General features: G+C 43.2%; 1 pseudogene across 1 annotated transcript; it reads left to right on the top strand.

Moving 5' to 3' along the window:
• Positions 1-6,456: 6,456 nt before the first annotated feature.
• Positions 6,457-19,714, top strand: LOC308411461 (GTPase IMAP family member 8-like; annotated as a pseudogene). Its single transcript, XR_013974730.1, has 3 exons — positions 6,457-6,586; positions 15,388-15,522; positions 16,615-19,714. The product of XR_013974730.1 is annotated as a GTPase IMAP family member 8-like (transcript).

Below are 19,714 nucleotides of genomic sequence, written 5' to 3'. Positions count from 1 at the left end.
TCACTGTCGTGAGACATTCTCGCCAAAAATCACGGTTTTAGTAACGCAGTACCTCAGCGTTCCTACGGGAAAGTAACTGTAATCTAATTACCGTTTTTGCAATAGTAATCCCTTACTTTACTCGTTACTTGAAAAAAGTAATCAGATTACAGTAACGCATTACTGCCCATCTCTGCTTCTATGATGCAGCAAGTGGTACAGGATACATTTCTTGGCATTTGAAAACTGTCGAAAGAAAGATTCGTCATGGACGTCCAACACCACCTAACAGGTTGAGAGACAGTTCTTCAGGTGGCCGAAGTCTCCAAAGGATCGTGAATGTTATACACATGCTTGATGGGGATGCTTGCAGGGAGGCCATGTCTTTGCTTAACCATACTACAGACAATTTTGTGATTTTTCCAGAAGATGAAAGAGACCTTTCAGCACCATCAGCGGCTTGTTAATGACCCAAGTAGAAGCGTTGGTATTCTATCCACTTTTCCAAGATTCCTGGATACAAAAGGACTGGTAAGTTAGAATTCATTTTTTAAAATACTTTGGAATTTGGAGCTAGCAGTTGTTTCAAATACAATTTTCTTTCTTAAAGACGGAGCAAGACTTCACTCTCCTGTTCAATGACGACACATCCTCCAGGTTGCTTCAGAAATGGAATACATTCTTGGTAAATGGTAAATGGACTGATTCTTATATAGTGCTTTTCTACTCTCCCGGAGTACTCATAGCTATAAAAGAGGCTAAGAAGCTCACTTCAACATCAGAGTTGTTTCGCTTGGTTCAGTCAGCAGAAGGTCATCCAGAAAATCATCAAGATGATTCTACCAGTGAGTTGTATTTTTTGTATATTAAAGGTTAAAGCTGCATTCAGGGGCAAATATTAATTTGTTTCTGTGTTTTTTTTTAACATTTAAATTCATACAATTAAGACAAATTAAATATTTGTCCACTTTTTCTAGTTTTGAATGTCAAACAAAGAATTGTCTGTTTTGCTCATATGATGATCCAGAACTAGTAATCCGATAGAGTTTTTATTTCTTGAGTGTCTCTAAAAGTGTGTCTACTTTTTGATAACTTGGTTTTCATTGTAAAAAAGATCAGTACATTTGATGAAATGGTATTAATTTTGTGTCTTTTCATCTTCAGCCTTTGAACATGAAATGGCATTGCTGTTGTTGTTGTTACATCTCCTTCCACCACCACCAGGAGGACAAAGGTCTCCAAAAATCAGGGCAAGCGATGCAAGTCACAGACTTGTAGTCTTTCATAAGGTTGTGATTTATCACGAAATTTCAATAATATGAAAGTCTTTGAATCTTTTCTATATTTTTTTTTCTGTATTTAGACATTATTTCTGTGAATAATTTTCAGTTTCCTTATGTTAACCCCAGTCATGCTGCAGTCTGGAAGAGCATCTCTGCAATCAAGGTCGGCAACCATACCCCCTCACTGTTGGGCATCAGAAGAGCAAGACTGACACCTTTTACATCATTTATGGATAAGCATCTCATTCCATGTCAGGCGAGCCACTCAGTCGGGCCATTTGATGAACTTTTCAAAGCACATTTTGTGTTTAATTTGTCCCAAGATAATATAAAGCTGGACTTGTTATTGCAGTGCAGTGGAAGAAGACATGTCTGTCTTTTGATAACCATCTTGTGAGATTATTATATTATCTTATGCCATGTTAGACCCCTAATTAAAGATTGTGAAATCATTATGTAGTTTTAGTTTGCATTATTCTCCTGAAGAGGTGATAACTATTACAGTTATTAAACTATAAGAAATACTGTTTTCAGAGAGTCATCACCTTATTTGTCTGATTAGAAAAGAACAGAACATACAGGAAGCCAAGGTCATAATTTAGGCTCACTGAGAGAGAAAGAATGTGGATGTTTAGGTTTTATGACTAGGTGGAGGGGGGGCTGAAGCTATAAGAATCTGAGGAACGCTCAGACACTTCGAGATCAGGTGGACACCCTCCCGCGGTCATCTCCCCTCCGGATGGTTTATGCTCATAAAGTGCTGAATTGTATGGAATAAAATGATTGTTGATTGAGCATTTATACACCAAGTATTGTCCTTCCTTCAGCCCAAAGATTAAAAGAGTTGGGAGGATTTAACAATCTATATGCATTAAGAGTTGTACATACCGAGGAGAGATGCATAGTGTAATTCTTTCTCAGAATTTAATTTTAACACTTTTCAGTGAAGCCAACACTCACCAGAAGGTTAAAAATTGTATGTCAGAGTCTCAGCAGTCTCTAAAGTGTTATTTTAACTCTGTTTTGCAAGTTAAAACATGAACTCTGGCACGGTGTTAAATATTTTAACTATTTCAAAAATGTTGATTTAACTCTAAAGAGTGTGGAGCTTTACACATCCAGTCATCCACCCATTCACACACACATTCACACACTGGTGATGGCAAGCTACATTGTAGCCACAGCCACCCTGGGAGCGCACTGACAGAGGCTGCTCTCTTTGATATTTAATCAAAGAGAGCAGCTTTAAACACAACATGTTAAAGTCTGAATTCTCACAAAAGGTGACTGAAACGCAGTTGATTGAAGTATGAGTTTGTCAGCATGAAGCTGCTGGTGTTTGATTGGTCGCTGTCAAAGCTGCTCATTAAAAGCACAGCATTTTTCTGATTAGATTGTCTGGTTGTTTAGTCTCAAATTCTAGTTTATCATGTTTTCCTGTAAAGCTTCTTTCTTAGAAACATTGATGTCAGCTTCTCACACTTCTCTACAGAGGTTTGTGTTGGTTGTTTAGTCTCTTTCTCTGCCTTCAGTGAATTATAATTTTCCATAAAACCTTTCAAATATGTGTACTCCTGTGTTAAACTATGTGTTTCTTGAGTTATCCCATGTTTTTTCATTAAGACATTAACCACTTTTTATTTTATGTCACTTCTGTCTCCAGGGGTCTATTTCAGGAAGCCGGTTTAGAAAACTCAGAGTGAAAAACGATACTCAGGGTTGAGTAACCCCGAACTGTCCAACTTGGAATATTCGGATTCAGAAAGGCTGATAACAATTAGTTCAATCAACGCGGAGTTGCTTTATTAACCCCAAGTTAAGCGCGCGCACGAGGATACATAAAGCCCTGATTAGTGGAGCACAGATTAAGCGAGTCACCATGGAGATGGAGGGAAAGAAGGCGCGGTCAATGTATTTTACAGCGCTTGAGGCCGAAATTCTGATGGCAGCATATGCCGATAACATGCAAAGTTTGCGGGAAAAAAGTAACACAGCCTCAGCTGCAAAAGAAAGGGAGCATGCATGGCAAAACATAGCCGACAGAGTCAATGCGTGAGTGTTAATTTAAACATTGATCTAGGGATTTCCCACCCATTTAACACGTTATTATATTTTATTTTATTTTTTATTTTATACATTTGATTTTGTGATGCGATTTGAGCGCAGGTGCAACCCAACAGGCCCCAAACGTTCCTGGCAGCAAGTAAAAATGAAATATAAAAATATAGTCCAAACAGGTAAGGTGTAATTGTATTATGAGCCATAGTGCTTGGTCTGTTTGTAAATCAATTGCAGTTAGAGGCTACATTAATTTCCTTTCTGTAAGCACTTATTGAAATTATCTGAGCACATTACAAGTACATATTTGCTTACTCTGTATGCTCAAATGCGACCCGTTATAGCCAACAGAAAAAAAGCGGAGGCCCGAAAAACAGGTGGGGGTCCTCCACCACCACCACTCACAGAGGCTGAGCAGTTGGCCCTCAGCCAAAACAGTGGGCGCCCTGTGGCTGAAGGCATCTCTGCGGGGACATCCTCTGAGTCAATAACCCCACAAGACACAAGTGCCTACATAAGAGGTAAATTCAAAATAATACATGATGTGCATACATCCTTTCTTCACAGTCACCTTTGCAGTGCGACTCATTCATCTGATAAACTCTTTACCATAATGGATTATTTTGTAGTGAAGTTATTTTCCTACTGATTTTGCCTTCCCTCAGTCTTGGTTGTCTTTGAGAGCATAATGACAATGAAGTGTAAGGTGCTTGGTATGTTTGTTAATTGCCATTTGGTCCCTTGTAAGTTATAAGTGACCTGTATAAACCTCATATTCTATCAGTTGATGGTGATGGTGTACTGCATCTGGTGCAGCCTCCTGTTGAGCCAGACCAACATGCAGTTGTGAGTAATACTCCACAGATTATATGAGTGTACAGTAGAACAGCAATGTTGTTTATTTCTTTACTACAGGAAAATAATGAAGAAACATTGACAGCTGTTACGGAGGAGGAAGCAACAGAGACACTTTATGAGGTGTACATCTTACAATGGGAAATATAACAATTGAATAAAATGTGGTACTATAATAAAACCATGGACTTTCTATGTCTCTAACAGAGTGATGATGGAAATGAAGAGGAAGAGGGTCCAGCCACTTCTCCAACAAACCTTTCCTCAGTAAGATGTTCAGCACTGATTTACAACCAACCTAAGTAGGCATGTACTATGAATGTCAATGCCATTTTCTGTGTTTCAATAGCTCCCTGTAAAGCAGCTGTACAAGACCTATTTGATCAAGAAAATAAAAAAATGTGACTTGGAAATGGAACACTTCAAGCAGCAGATCCAAAAGACCACGATTGAGATTTTACTGCTGGAACATCAGTTAAGGGTGGGTGAAGTGGTCAGAGATGGACGAATTATTTCAGTGTTTGAACAACATAATAATATACTTATTAATACTTTGTGTACAGGAAATACAGGCGACCAATAAAGCCAGTTGAACAGAAAATCTGTTTATTCTTCTTTCAACATGTTGAGATGATGGGTCAAAGGAAATGATTGTGACATATGGTGTCTCTGACTGCTCTTCCATCTTGTATGTCCGTGGGAGGGTCAGGATGTTCATGGTTTGGATCACTGCTGATGTTTGGTTCAGAAGGACAGTGTTCTCCTCTAATTGTGGCAATGTTGTGAAGAATCACACATGCCACAATAATGTCACATGCCCTTTCTGGGGTGACCCTATCAGTGTGTGAATGTGTGTGTGAATGAGTGGATGACTGGATATGTAAAGCGCTTTGGGGTCCTTAGGGACTAGTAAGGCGCTATATAAATACAGGCCATTTACCATTTTACCATTTACCCTGAGTCTTTGCAGGCACTGGAACCGGGCCTTAAGCATTCCGATAGTCATTTCAACTCTGGCTCTTGTCCTGCAATGAGCCAGATTATATCGCTGCTGTGGGCCCGGTTCAGGGTCAGGGTAAGGGGTAAGCAAATAGGGTAAACATGGATACCCCCTATCACCAAGCAAGTAGCCAGTGAACTCTCCTAAGACAGAAGGATACACTTCAGGTCAAATGTCCCTGAAGCAATTGGTCTTTATATATTTTAAAGTATTTTCAACTCACCATGTCCAAATTTTGTGCTCAGTGTACATTCACGAAAAATTCGTGAGTCATGAACAGAGCCTGGCCACTTGGCTTCCACATTTGTGATAATCTTTGCAGCATCATATATGATCTTCACAGTGCAGAGAACACAAATTAGCATCCATTACTATAATGAAATAATATGTTAGTTTGAAATGCTACAGGGAACTATGTACCTGTACATCAATGCTGTGGAAAGACTTCCTGTTCACATAGTCTCCTTCATTTACTGAAGGAGCAATGATTGGAATGTGAGTGCCATCTATACAGCCAATCACGCCTGGGAACCGTGAGAATAAATGTAAAATTTAAGTAGTAGTTCAAATATCACCACATCATGAATTAAGTTTTGTTCATCCTGCTACCTGCAATTTTGTGGAATCCCTCTTTGATGAATCTTGTGGGTCTATGACCGGGGAACACCACAAACGAGTACAGGAGACGTTTCAGTGCAACTGTAACATTCCTGACTGCCCGACAGACGGTAGCCTTGGAAACGTGCTCAGCGTCACCAATATTATACAGAAAGCTCCCGTCTGCAAAAAAACGAAGTGCAATACAAATAATATGTACAGAACTGAGAGCATGTCCACGATGTGTCACATGAGCAATATTAGGCCTGAGGATGTTATTCAAATAAATTATAGATTGTGCTGAAAAACGGTGACGTTCACACAGGAAATCATCAGGAAATGATAAAATGTCCAAACGCGCTCTAATCACTCTCTCCCGGCGGAGAGCTCTGCGGAGAATTTGGGCTTCAACATCTACTGGCTCTTCAAGGAAGGGGCACGCCATGTCTGACACTTCCTACTGTCAGGTTTCCGACAAAGAGGCGGAGAAGGTCATGGTTAGTTGAAGTAAACCTGCTAGGGGGCAGGTTAGCTTCACGGAGTGTGTCGTCATAGTAACTCACTCAGAATTAATCTAAACTCGCTTTGTGAAACCGAAAACCCAGAGTTTTCATTAACTCAGGGTATACTTACTCAGAGTTTGCACTAAACCGGCTTCCTGAAATAGGGCCCTGACCTTCCCAGCTGCCAGAGGTAGGAGTCGTGTCCCAAGCTGTCTGAATTGGCCATATTTTTGTTGACTGGAGTGCCTCATGTTTTTGTAGAGATCACCTGCGGATCGTTTTCTCTGAAGTCTTCTCGCCGTCGATTGCTGGTATGTGTTTATTTTGTGTCGTACGTTTAATTATTTTACCTGGGCCCTGTTTCAGGAAGCCGGTTTAGTGGAAAAACTGAGTAAGTATACCCTGAGTTAACGAAAACTCTGGGTTTTCGGTTTCACAAAGCGAGTTCAGCTGAAGCCTGAGTGAGTCACTATGACGACACACGCCGTGAAGCTAACCTGCCCCCTAGCAGGTTTACCACAACTAACCCTGACTGTCTCCGCCCCTTTGTCGGAAACCTGACAGTAGGAAGTGTCGGACATGGCGTGCCCCTTCCTTGAAGAGCCAGTAGATCGTGAAGCCCAAATTCTCCGCAGAGCTCTCCGCCGGGAGAGAGTGATTAGAGCGCGTTTGGACATCTTATCATTTCCTGATGATTTTCTGTGCGAACGTTACCGTTTTTCAGCACAATCTATAAGTTATTTCAATAACATCCTCAGGCCATATATTACGCATGCGACACATCGCGGACATGCTCTCAGTTCATTACGTATTATTTGTATTGCACTTCGTTTTTTTGCAAACGGGAGCTTTCTATATAATATTGATTACGCTGAGCACGTTTCCAAGGCTACCGTCTGTCGGGCAGTCAGGAATGTTACAGTTGCACTGAAACGTCTCCTGTACTCGTTTGTGGTGTTCCCCGGTCATAGACCCACAAGATTTATCAAAGAGGGATTCCACAAAATTGCAGGTATCAGGATGAACGAAACTTAATTTATGATGTGGTGATACTTGGACTACTACTTAAATTTTACATGTATTTTCACGGTTCCCAGGCGTGATTGGCTGTACAGATGGCACTCACATTCCAATCATTGCTCCTTTAGTAAATGAAGGAGACTATGTGAACAGGAAGTCTTTCCACAGCATTAATGTACAGGTACATAGTTCCCTGTAGCATTTCAAACTAACATATTATGTCATTATAGTAATGGATGCTAATTTGTGTTCTCTGCACTGTGAAGATCATATGTGATGCTGCCAACATTATCACAAATGTGGAAGCCAAGTGGCCAGGCTCTGTTCATGACTCACAAATATTCCGTGAATGTACACTGAGCACAAAATTTGGACATGGTGAGTTGAAAATACTTTAAAATATATAAAGACCAATTGCTTCAGGGACATTTGAACTGAAGTGTATCCTTCTGTCTTAGGAGAGTTCACTGGCTACTTGCTTGGTGATAGGGGGTATCCATGTTTACCCTATTTGCTTACCCCTTACCCTGAACCGGGCCCACAGCAGCGATATAATCTGGCTAATTGCAGGACAAGAGCCAGAATTGAAATGACTATCGGAATGCTTAAGGCCCGGTTCCAGTGCCTGCAAAGACTCAGGGTCACCCCAGAAAGGGCATGTGACATTATTGTGGCATGTGTGATTCTTCACAACATTGCCACAATTAGAGGAGAACACTGTCCTTCTGAACCACACATCAGCAGTGATCCAAACCATGAACATCCTGACCCTCCCACGGACATACAAGATGGAAGCGCAGTCAGAGACACCATATGTCACAATCATTTCTTTTGACCCATCACCTCAACATGTTGAAAGAAGAATAAACTGATTTTTTGTTCAACTGGCTTTATTGGTCGCCTGTATTTCCTGTACACAAAGTATTAAAAGATGTAAACCTCATAAAGTGTCTCTGTTGCTTCCTCCTCTGTAACAGCTGTCAATGTTTCTTCATTATTTTCCTGTAGTAAAGAAATAAACAACATTGCTGTTCTACTGTACACTCATATAATCTGTGGAGTATTACTCACAACTGCATGTTGGTCTGGCTCAACAGGAGGCTGCACCAGATGCAGTACACCACCACCATCAACTGATAGAATATGAGGTTTATACAGGTCACTTATAACTTACAAGGGACCAAATGGCAATTAACAAACATACCAATCACCTTACACTTCATTGTCATTATGCTCTCAAAGACAACCAAGACTGAGGGAAGGCAAAATCAGTAGGAAAATAACTTCACTACGAGTTTATCAGATGAATGAGTCGCACTGCAAAGGTGACTGTGAAGAAAGGATGTATACACATCATGTATTATTTTGAATTTACCCCCTATGTCGGCACTTGTGTCTTGCGGGGTTATTGACTCAGAGGATGTCCCCGCAGAGATGCCTTCGGCCACAGGGCGCCCACTGTTTTGGCTGAGGGCCAACTGCTCAGCCTCTGTGGGTGGTGGTGGTGGAGGACCCCCACCTGTTTTTCGGGCCTCCGCTTTTTATCTGTTGGCTATAACGGGCCACATTTGAGCATACAGAGTAAGCAAATATGTACTTGTAATGTGCTCAGATAATTTCAATAAGTGCTTACAGACAGAAAATTAATGTAGCCTCTAACTGCAATTGATTTACATCGGACAAACAGACCAAGCACTATGGCTCATAATACAATTACACCTTACCTGTTTGGACTATATTTTTATATTTCATTTTTACTTGCTGCCAGGAACGTTTGGGGCCTGTTGGGTTGCACCTGCGCTCAAATCACATCACAAAATAAAATGTATAAAATAACAAATAAAATAACATATGATAAAATAACGTGTTAAATGGGTGGAAATCCCTAGATCAATGTTTATATTAACACTCACGCATTGACTCTGTCGGCTATGTTTTGCCATGCATGCTCCCTTTCTTTTGCAGCTGTGGCTGTGTTACTTTTTTCCGCGGAATTTGCATGTTATCGGCATATGCTGCCATCAGAATTTCGGCCTCAAGCGCTGTGAAATACATTGACCGCGCCTTCTTTCCCTCCGTCTCCATGGTGACTCGCTTAATCTGTGCTCCGCTTATCAGGGCTTTATGTATCCTCGTCCGCGCGCTTCACTTGGGGTTAAAGCAACTCCGCGTTGACTGAACTACTTGTTATCAGCCTTTCTGAAACCGAATATTCTGAGTTGGACAGTTCGGGGTTACTCAACCCTGAGTATCGTTTTTCACTCTGAGTTTTCTAAACCGGCTTCCTGAAACAGGGCCCTGGTAGTAAACAGGTGTTTTTATAGGTTGGAGCTGCAGAAACCTCATTTTGGCCACTTTGTTTAAGAATCGGTCGGCACCGTTTGATTGGTGTGTAACTTTGAGTTGTTACAATCTTAGCATTACTGCTGTCACAATGGTCTCTTTACTGTAAATGTTAATTTTACGGTACATTACAGGCAGTCTGGTCTTGGTGTGAGGCTGATATCTTAACAGCGGACTGCTACTTCTCTGGGCTACATTAGAGAAGTTCTGCTTTCACTTTCTCAGCTTTCGTTCGGGTTTCCTTCTGCCCGTTTCAGTAACTGGATGCACAGTAATTAGCTTTACAGTCGGCTTTTTGTCTTATGCACAACCGAGTTGGATTTATGGGCTCATCTAGAACATCTAAAAACTAAAGTTTTTATAATAGTGTTTGAGGCATATGTGGACTATATGCGAGCCTGTTAATGTACTTTTCATGTATTGAATTGTTCAAATGGAGCAGTTTCACACATGCGCAGTACAGGAACGTACGCGTTTTCAGTCGTTTCAGTGTGGATGAACAACTCTTCGGAAATGATTAAAAATGATAGTTTGGATAACACGTTCTCACTACCAGAACGGGCTCAGTTTGGATGCGCAGCGTTTTTAGACGAAAACGCCGTTCTCAAATTTATCCGGATTAGTGTAGACCTCAACCAAAGTGCCGTGTAGCAGAGACACATCCGTGTGAAATTTCTGGTTCTTTGGCCTTTTCCTTATTATTTTCTCAGCCCCTTATGTGTCCACACTTATATTTAAAGGGTTACATACATGTATGAATGTCTGTGCAAGTCTTTATATCACTGTCATGGTCCTGGGTCTTTGAGCCAGATTATGAGTTTGTGTTGTGACTCATTCTTTTTGTCACGGCTGGCGGAGGGAGCCGTGTGGTGTGGAGGAAAAGGAGGACCCAAGATGCAGCAAACTGATGATACGAGTGATGTTTTATTTACAAAGGTGGTGGTGACAAAAACAGGCAACGAGGTATGAGTACTTTACAAACGGAAACCTAAACTGGGAGAAACTAAATAGCAAACCTGAGACCGTACAAAGGGGGTGCAGGGCAGAGGGACGCAGAGACAGGACACCATGGAACGCAGATGAATGCAGAGATACGCAGAAATACACGGATGAGTGCAGACGAGCCGACGAGGAGCACAGGCAGACACCAACTATAAATACACACACCAGGTAATGAGGAAATGGCACACAGGAGGGGACACAGCTGGAACTTAATGGGCATAACGAGACACAGACCTACAAAGTAAAACAGGAAATCTAGAACCCGAACCGGACACAAGGGGGGAGGACACAGAATAACTAGAACAGAGGGAAATAGTCACAAAACACAAAACGCTGGGTCAACGACCCAGGACCATGACAGTACCCCCCCACCAAGGGCTGGCACCAGACAGCCCAAAACAAAAACAGACGACCCACCCAGGGCGGGCGGCGGGGGCCCAGGACGGAGGGACCAACACCGAACAAAACAAGCTCCAGCGGACCGAGGGAATTGTCCAAAACAAAAACACACATGCTGGAGTACTAGGACAAAACACAGTTCAGGAGGCCGGCCCAGAGGCTCACAGCTCAGAAGTCCAGGACAGTTTATCTTCTGAGGCCGGCCACGTCGGCGACGCAGATCCATAAGCCGACCGAGCGGAAGGCAGCGGTGGCGGAGTGGAGGCAGTTCAGGGGGCCGCCCGTGCACACGGCAGCGGCGGCAACAGGGAAACCGTTCAGGCGGCCGACCGTGCGGACAGCAACGGCGGCGATGACAGAAGTCTGGAGGCCGACCGTGCGGACGGCAACGGCGGCGATGACAGAAGTCTGGAGGCCGACCGCGCGGAAGGCAGCGGCGGCGTCTAGGAGGTTGTCCATGTTGACGATGACACTCCACCAGCGGCCTGGCAGATGACCGCCGATGTCGAGGCGGCAGTTTGGGACCCGAAGGTGGCGTGGCCGTCGCAGCACCAGACGAGACCGAAGCAGAGGCTGGACCAGACGAGGCAGCTGATGAGGATGCTGAAGCCGGGCCAGGCGATGCTGAAGACACGAAGGCTGGAGCCGGACCAGGCGAGGATGAAGCAGAAGCAGAGGCCGGACCAGGCGTGGGTGAAGCAGAAGCTGAAGCCGGGCCAGGCGTGGGTGAAGCAGAAGCTGAAGCCGGGCCAGGCGTGGGTGAAGTAGTGGCTGGACCAGGCGACGGCGTGGGTGAAGACACAGAGGCCGCAGCTGGCGAGGATGGAGACACAGAGGCTGCAGCTGGTGGCGATGATGGGTCTTGGGGCTGGACGGGCTCCTCGGGCCCCCCAGCAGGCGAGACAGGAGGCTGGACGGGCTCCTCGGGCCCCCCAGCGAAAACAGTCTCTGGACCAGTGGGCACCGGGGCCCCTGGAACACACAGGTCAGAACCAGTAGGCGCACGGGCCTCTGGCAGGCACAGGTCAGAACCAGCAGGCGCACGGGCCTCTGGCAAACACAAAGCAGACTGCAGCTGCACAGAGCATTGACTCAGCTCAGGCAGCGACAGCCGGATGCAGTCCTCAGCTGGCTTCTTAACCTCCAGGGGTCCAGAGTCGGCCGGGGGCTGGGACCCAGCCTCTGGGGAGGCCCTGGAGTGCGTCACAGTCTCTGGGCTGGCCAGCTGTTGCGGACTGACAACTGCGTTATGTGGTGTGTCTCTCTGCTTGACATGAACAGGTGTAAAACAGCGCTTTTCCGGTTGGATGGACTGGACTTGTAGTACAGGCGGAGCTGGTGAAGATGGTGGCTGAGCTGGTAATAACGCTGATGAGTCTCTTGCCAACTGAGCTATTGACTGAGCCACGGATTGTAACAAGGTGTCTAATAGGTCTGGCTGTGACTGTAATGGAGGTGGAGATTGAGTGGCTAACTGAGGTAGCGGCTGCAGGGCAGCTAACCGAGCTACCGGCTGGGCAGCTGGCTCAACAAACACAGCCCCGGAATAAACAGTCATGCGAGCTGGCGAAACAGACGGAGTGTCTTTTCCACTCACCACAGCCGGCAGTTCCGAAGTCCCAACCTCCGGCTGTGGGGCGACGCGCCGACGGCGCGATCGTCGCTTCCTCCCGGGCAAAACCTCCGGCGGGCCGGGCAAAACCTCCGGCGGGCCGGGCAAAACCTCCGGCGGGCCGGGCAAAACCTCCGGCGGGCCGGGCAAAATCTTCACCGCCGGGCTGGGTTGGGAAGCGGTAGCGGTTGGAGGGTGGAGGTGAAGTTCGTTAAGGATGAAGTCCTGTGCGAGCGGGTGAAGAGAGTCGAGTAGCCAGCAGTGAGCAGACATCAGCTGCTGTAGCCTAGCTTCTACAGCGTGGTGAAGCTCTTCCTCCTCATGCTCCAGCCACAGGTTGACCAACCTGGAGACGCTGTCGATCACTTCCTCCCGAAACTCCTGGGACGGTGCGGATGCTGCTGGGTCCATGTTTGGTCGGCTCGTACTGTCACGGCTGGCGGAGGGAGCCGTGTGGTGTGGAGGAAAAGGAGGACCCAAGATGCAGCAAACTGATGATACGAGTGATGTTTTATTTACAAAGGTGGTGGTGACAAAAACAGGCAACGAGGTATGAGTACTTTACAAACGGAAACCTAAACTGGGAGAAACTAAATAGCAAACCTGAGACCGTACAAAGGGGGTGCGGGGCAGAGGGACGCAGAGACAGGACACCATGGAACGCAGATGAATGCAGAGATACGCAGAAATACACGGATGAGTGCAGACGAGCCGACGAGGAGCACAGGCAGACACCAACTATAAATACACACACCAGGTAATGAGGAAATGGCACACAGGAGGGGACACAGCTGGAACTTAATGGGCATAACGAGACACAGACCTACAAAGTAAAACAGGAAATCTAGAACCCGAACCGGACACAAGGGGGGAGGACACAGAATAACTAGAACAGAGGGAAATAGTCACAAAACACAAAACGCTGGGTCAACGACCCAGGACCATGACACTTTTGGATTCAAGAGATTTTCATATTCTAGTTCTGTATTAGTTGGTCTTTACTTTTGTATTTTCTGCATCTAATTTCATTCTGTTAGTCCGTCCTAGTTTCATCTCAGTGTTTTGTGCCTGTGCCTGTGCGTTTTACTCCTTGGTCTCACCTAGTTCATCATGTCTCCATGTCTCTCCTCTGTCCCAGTGTCAAGTTCACGTGTCTTAGTTTGTATGTGTCTGTGTGTGTGTACTTCCTTTTTTATTTTGATAGTCTCCCATCTTGTGTGTTTTATATTCAGTTTTGCTTCACCCTGATTCCTCCAGGTTCTGTGTTCCCCATGTGTGTCCACTCTGACCTGATCTCCTCCTGTGTGCTGTTTGTGTCGCCCTCTGTTCTGTCACGTTATAATTATACTCGTGGAGCTGAAAGTTTTCCTCTCTTTCGTCCACTTTTGTCTCTACGCAACGTTACTCTGCCTTGCCTCTCTCCTTCACTGAACACAACTCCCCCTCCCCCATCGCTTCACCTGCAGGCAACAACAAGATGGACACGGCAGCTATCAAAGAGGAGCTGGTCGGTTAAAAGAAAACATCTGGAAATTACTATTTTAGTGCTGGTAGCGTTAAGCTCGTTAAAATGACGTTAACGCTACATTTTGACTGCACAATTGTGAGCTTTTTTTATGCACAAAAACAACATTGTTTTATTTTATTTATGGAGCATTACTATTTAATAAATGCTGATAATTTATTTCTGAGTTGTTTTTTTTATGTACATCTACGCTGGATGTTAATAAAAGTGCCTGTGTGAGATCTGGGACACAGCTTTGACTAAGGACTCTCTTTTTGTTCTTACTTTATGGCTTTAAAAAAAAGCTTGAGATATATATCGTGTATCACCATCCAGCTAAATAATATCGAGATTTTTGGGCCATATGTAACGTAACATTATGTAACATGCTATGCTCTTCAGTTGTACAGAGTGGAGGCTAGATTTGGCTGTGTGATATGTTACAGAGAAAGTATTTGCCTAGCTTCTGGGCGTTGCCCTGGATCCCTGGTCAGATATCATACCTTTGATATGCTCTTTCTTTGATTTATTAAAAAGCCACCGTGGGCAGCATGGTGGTTAGCACTGTTGCCTCACAGCAAGAAGGTCCTGATTTTGCATGTTCTCCCCGTGTTTGTGTGGGTTCTCCATGCAGTTAGAGGGGTTAGGTTAATTGGAAACACTAAATTGCCCATAGGTGTGAATGTGAGTGTGCTTGGTTGTCTCTGTCTATGTGTCAGCCCTGCAACAGACTGGCGACCTCTCCATGGTGTACCGTGCCTCTCGCCCTAAAACACCTGGGATAGGCTCCAGTGATCCTGAAAAGGATAAGCAGTAGCAAATGGATGGATGGATATTCAAAAGCCAAACAGAAATATGATGACATGGAAAATAAGAATTTAAACCCTCAGCTGGCATATATAATGCTGATTTCCATTCAGGGTGGCACAAGCCACTGTACTCCTAGTTTGAGTCACAAAGTTAATGTCCCAGACAGGGTCTTCATGCAGGTTTGTGAAAGCAATAGAAACATCAATATTAAATACGGAGTCTGTGATTAACTGTCAATACTCAGATCTCCACAATTACATAGGCCAAAAACTAGGATTTGAGATTAGCTCTCCTTTTTTCTTCAATACACCAAACACAAAATATGAACTCTTCTCTCATACAAAAGTAACTCAACTTGAATCACATGTAACTAACAACTAGCTGTTCCTGTGTCCTTCTCACCTTTCTGCCCCACTTCTCAGACACGTTTCCACACGTTCCAACACTGCAGAGCGATAAAGAGGAAACTGCTGAGCAGCAGAACATCAGCAGAGCCAGAAAATCACACATCAATTGCCAATAAAAGACAGACATGGCCAGCAAACACACTAGTCCTGGTGAGTACATTTCAAAATACTAATCTATAACATTAATTTTATATAAAGGCAAATAAAAGTCAACAGCCACTTATTAAACCAAACATGTATCAGATCCTAGACATTATTTTAATTTATGTCCTTGTTTGATCTATCCCTTTAACAATTTCCCTTTGTTATTACTACTTTTAATGGTACTTTGTACACTGTGATTCAAATCAGAATTTTAGTCTACAAATCCAAAAGCTGGTTCATGAAATGCCCAACATGAACATCAACTCTCAAAAGTTAAAAGAAAAGTTTGACTGAAAAGTTATTTTCTTTTATTAAAGCTTAGAGTCAGAAAGAATGTAGGAACAGAATTGTTTTTCAATTAATGTCATCTGGAGTTTCTTGATGACACGAGAAGTGGGAAAAAAAAGATTTGAACAGTTTTTCTACAAAACTACAGAGGAACAAAAGAAGGAAGGTGTTTTCTTGTTCGTCTCCTTCAACATTTGTTCTGTTCACTAATAAACATGATTCTTTACCCCGCTTCAGATTAATGGTCCACTCACCAAATCTACCAAGACTTTATTTCCTTGTTTGATCCAATTCCAAAATATTTGTAAAATCTAAATAAAGCCAGATTGCAATGATTAGAAAATCTAACACCCAGATTTTATTTACAATAGAACATAGAAAACACATCAAATATTGAAACTGAGAAAATTACAGTATCTGTGCGCCTTTTCTTTATTTAATTTGATGTAACAGGGGTGACAGAAGTCAGGCACCTACTGGTTTGGAGTCTCTAAACAGTTAAATATTACTATACTGTAGGTATCATCATATATGGCGCACATGAAGAGGAAGTCATATAGAGGTTGAAGGGTGAGGGAGAGATGGTGTCTTGACATCATGATCTATAATAATTGACACAGTAAGAAGGTTACTGGTTCAAATCCTTCTGTGATCTTTTTATTTTTTCCTGGAGTTCGCTTGCGTTTTCTTCCTCCAACAGTCCAGAGACACACTTGACATAATAGAAAATACACATTGTTTGTCTTCAGAGTTTGAATTGTGAATATATTAACTTTAAATTTTACCTTTAAAATGTTTATTACTCTTCAGCAAAACAAGAAGAACCAGAGAAGCCAGAACTCAGGATTTTGCTTCTTGGAAAAACTGGAGTTGGAAAGAGTGCATCAGGAAACACCATCCTAGGAAAGGAGAATGCTTTCGAAGTGATATCATTAGAGTGTCAGAAGGAAAGAGGAAAGTTTGAAGGTCAAAAGCTGGCTGTAGTTGATACTCCAGGTCTGTTTGACACCCGTAAGCCTGAAGATGAGTTGACAGCAGAGATGGAGAGAGCCATCTGCTTTGCTGCTCCTGGTCCTAATGTGTTCCTGGTTGTGATTCAGGCCAACAGATTCACAGAAGAAGATCAAGAAACAGTGAAAATTGTTCAGAACATGTTTGGAAAAAGTCAGCTTGTTCCACATTAGTTTTGTTCACCCATGGAGATGAGCTGAAGTCAGATGGAGACACCATAAAAAAATTAATCAGTGATAATCCAGCTCTCAGTGGCTTCATCAGTCAGTGTGGTGGAGGATATCATATTTTTAACAACAAAGACAAGGATCCCTCTCAGGTCAGAGAGCTGCTGGAGAAGATCAACATCATGGTTCAGAGAAATGCAGGAAGATTCTACACAGTTGAAATGTTCAGAGATGCTTACCTTAGGATTGTTCTTGTTGGGAAAACTGGAGTTGGTAAGAGTGCATCAGGAAGCACCATCTTAGGAGAAAAAGCTTTTAAAAGTTTAGCATGTTTTTCCACAGTGACATCAGAGTGTCAGAAGGAAATAGGTCTGTTTGAAGGTCAAACACTGGATGTAATTGATACTCCAGGTTTATTTGACACCAAAAAAACTGAAGACAATGTGAAGAAAGAGATCAGTAGCTGCATCTGCCTTGCTTCTCCTGGTCCTCATGTGTTCCTGGTTGTGATTCAGGCCAACAGATTCACAGAAGAAGAACAAAAAACTGTCAAAATCATCCAGAACATGTTTGGAGAACAGTCAGCATGTTACACTATGGTCTTGTTCACCTGTGGAGACAATCTTGAGGCAGATGGGGTGACCATAGAAAAAATGATCAATGATAATCTTCATCAGTCAGTGCGGTGGAGGATATCATGTCTTTAACAACAGAAACAAGAATCCCTTTCAGGTCAGAGAGCTGCTGGAGAAGATCAACACAATGATTGCGAGAAATGGAGGAGGATGCTACACTAATGAAATGTTCAGAAAAGCTCAGAGAGCCATGAAAAAACCAGAAGCCGACCTCAGGATTGTTCTTGTTGGGAAAACCAGAGTTGGGAAGAGTGCAGCAGGAAACATCATCTTAAAGGGAAAAGTATTTAGATCAACAGACTTCTCTTCCTCTGTAACATCAGAGTGTAAGAAGGAAACGTGTTGATTTGATTCATTCAGAAGATATTTGGTGAACAAGCAGCTGATTACACAATGGCCTTGGTAATCCATGAAGATGATGAGAATAAAGACACCATAGAAGAAGCAATCAAACATCCAGATCTCAAAGACTTTATCAGTCAGTGCCGTGGAGGATATCATGTTTTTAACAGCAGAAACAAGAATCCCTCTGAGGTGCTGAAGGAAATCAACAATCTGACTGAAAGAAAAGGAGGATGCTACACCACCAATATGTTTGAAGAGGCAGAGAAAGCCATAAAAACAGAGATGGAACGACTTCGGAAAGAAAATCCAGAGATGACGGCCAAAGAAGCAAGATACAAAGCAGAAAGAAGGAACGAGGTTACTCTGGGGAACTGGGATGTCATTATTGGTGGAACTGCTGCAAAAGTTAGTGCTGGAGTTGCTACTGCTGTTGGTGTTGCAGTTAGTGTTGGTGTTGGATATTTTGCTCAAGGAGTGAAAGGTATAGGAGCTGCAGGGTCGGCTGGATTTGCATCAGGAGCTGTAGTGGATTTTGCATTAAAAACAATTTTTAAATTGAAATTGGGGGATTGTGTTACACAGTAATACTCAGTGGAAGTCAACATTTAGAGTGGGGCAAAAAAGTATTTGGCAGCCACCGATTGTGCAAGTTCTCAAACTTAAAAAGATGAGAGAGGCCTGTAATTTTCATCATAAGTATACCTCAACTGTAAAGAACAAAATGAGAAAAAAAAACCCCAAAAAATCACATTGTCTTTTTAAAGAATTTATTTGGAAAATAAGTATTTGGTCAATAACAAAAGTTGATCTGAATACTTTGTTATATGCCCTTTGTTGGCAATGACAGCGTTCAAACGTTTTCTGTAGTCTTCACAAGGTTTTCACACACTGTTGCTGGTATTTTGGACCATTCCTCCATGCAGATCTCCTCTAGAGCAGTGATGTTTTGGGACTGTCGCTGGGCAACACAGACTTTCAACTCCCTCCACAGATTCTCTATTGGATTGAAGTCTGGAGACTGGCTAGGCTACTCCAGAACCTTGAAATGCTTTTTAAAAGCCACTCCTTCATTGGCCTGTCCCCTTTGCAGAAAAACAGCCCCAAAGCATGATTTTTCCACCCCCATGCTTCACAGTGGGTATGGTGTTCTTGGGATGCAACTCAGCATTCTTCCCACTCCAAACATGGCAAGTGGCGTTTATACCACATAACATTCTCGCGGGTTTTGTCCCTGTGGCCTTAGACAGCTCTCTGGTCTTGGCAATAGTGGATGTTGGAGTCTGACTGTTTGAAGGTGTGGAGATGTGTCTTACTGATAACGAGTGGAGGATAGAAGAGCTTCTTAAAGAAGAAGTAACAGGTCTGTGAGGGACAGAATTCTCGCTTGTTTGTGCGTGCTAAATACTTATTTTCTGCACCATTATACAAATAAATTATTTAAAAATCATAAAATGTGATATCCTGGGTTTCTTTTTTACATTCTGTCTCTCACAGTTGAAGTGAACCTATGCAGAAAATTACAGGCCTCTCTCATCTTTTTAAGTGGGACAGCAATCTGTGTCTCCCAAATACTTTTTTGCCCCAATGTATCATCAGCTGGTAAACAAGGAATTAAATGAAAAATAATAACAGTAATAGTGTGAACCTTTTTTCAGTATGTGTTAGAAAGAGAAACAGAATATATTGTGGCGAGCTTATACAAGGAGGAGACAGAGGTGTCCTTTGGTCTTGCTTCCCGCGAGTTAGCCAGGG

This window comes from Rhamphochromis sp. 'chilingali' (genome assembly GCF_963969265.1).
Source record: "Rhamphochromis sp. 'chilingali' genome assembly, chromosome: 1".
NCBI classification, from domain to species: domain Eukaryota; kingdom Metazoa; phylum Chordata; class Actinopteri; order Cichliformes; family Cichlidae; genus Rhamphochromis; species Rhamphochromis sp. 'chilingali'.
This window is presented reverse-complemented; position numbering and strand designations above follow the sequence as displayed.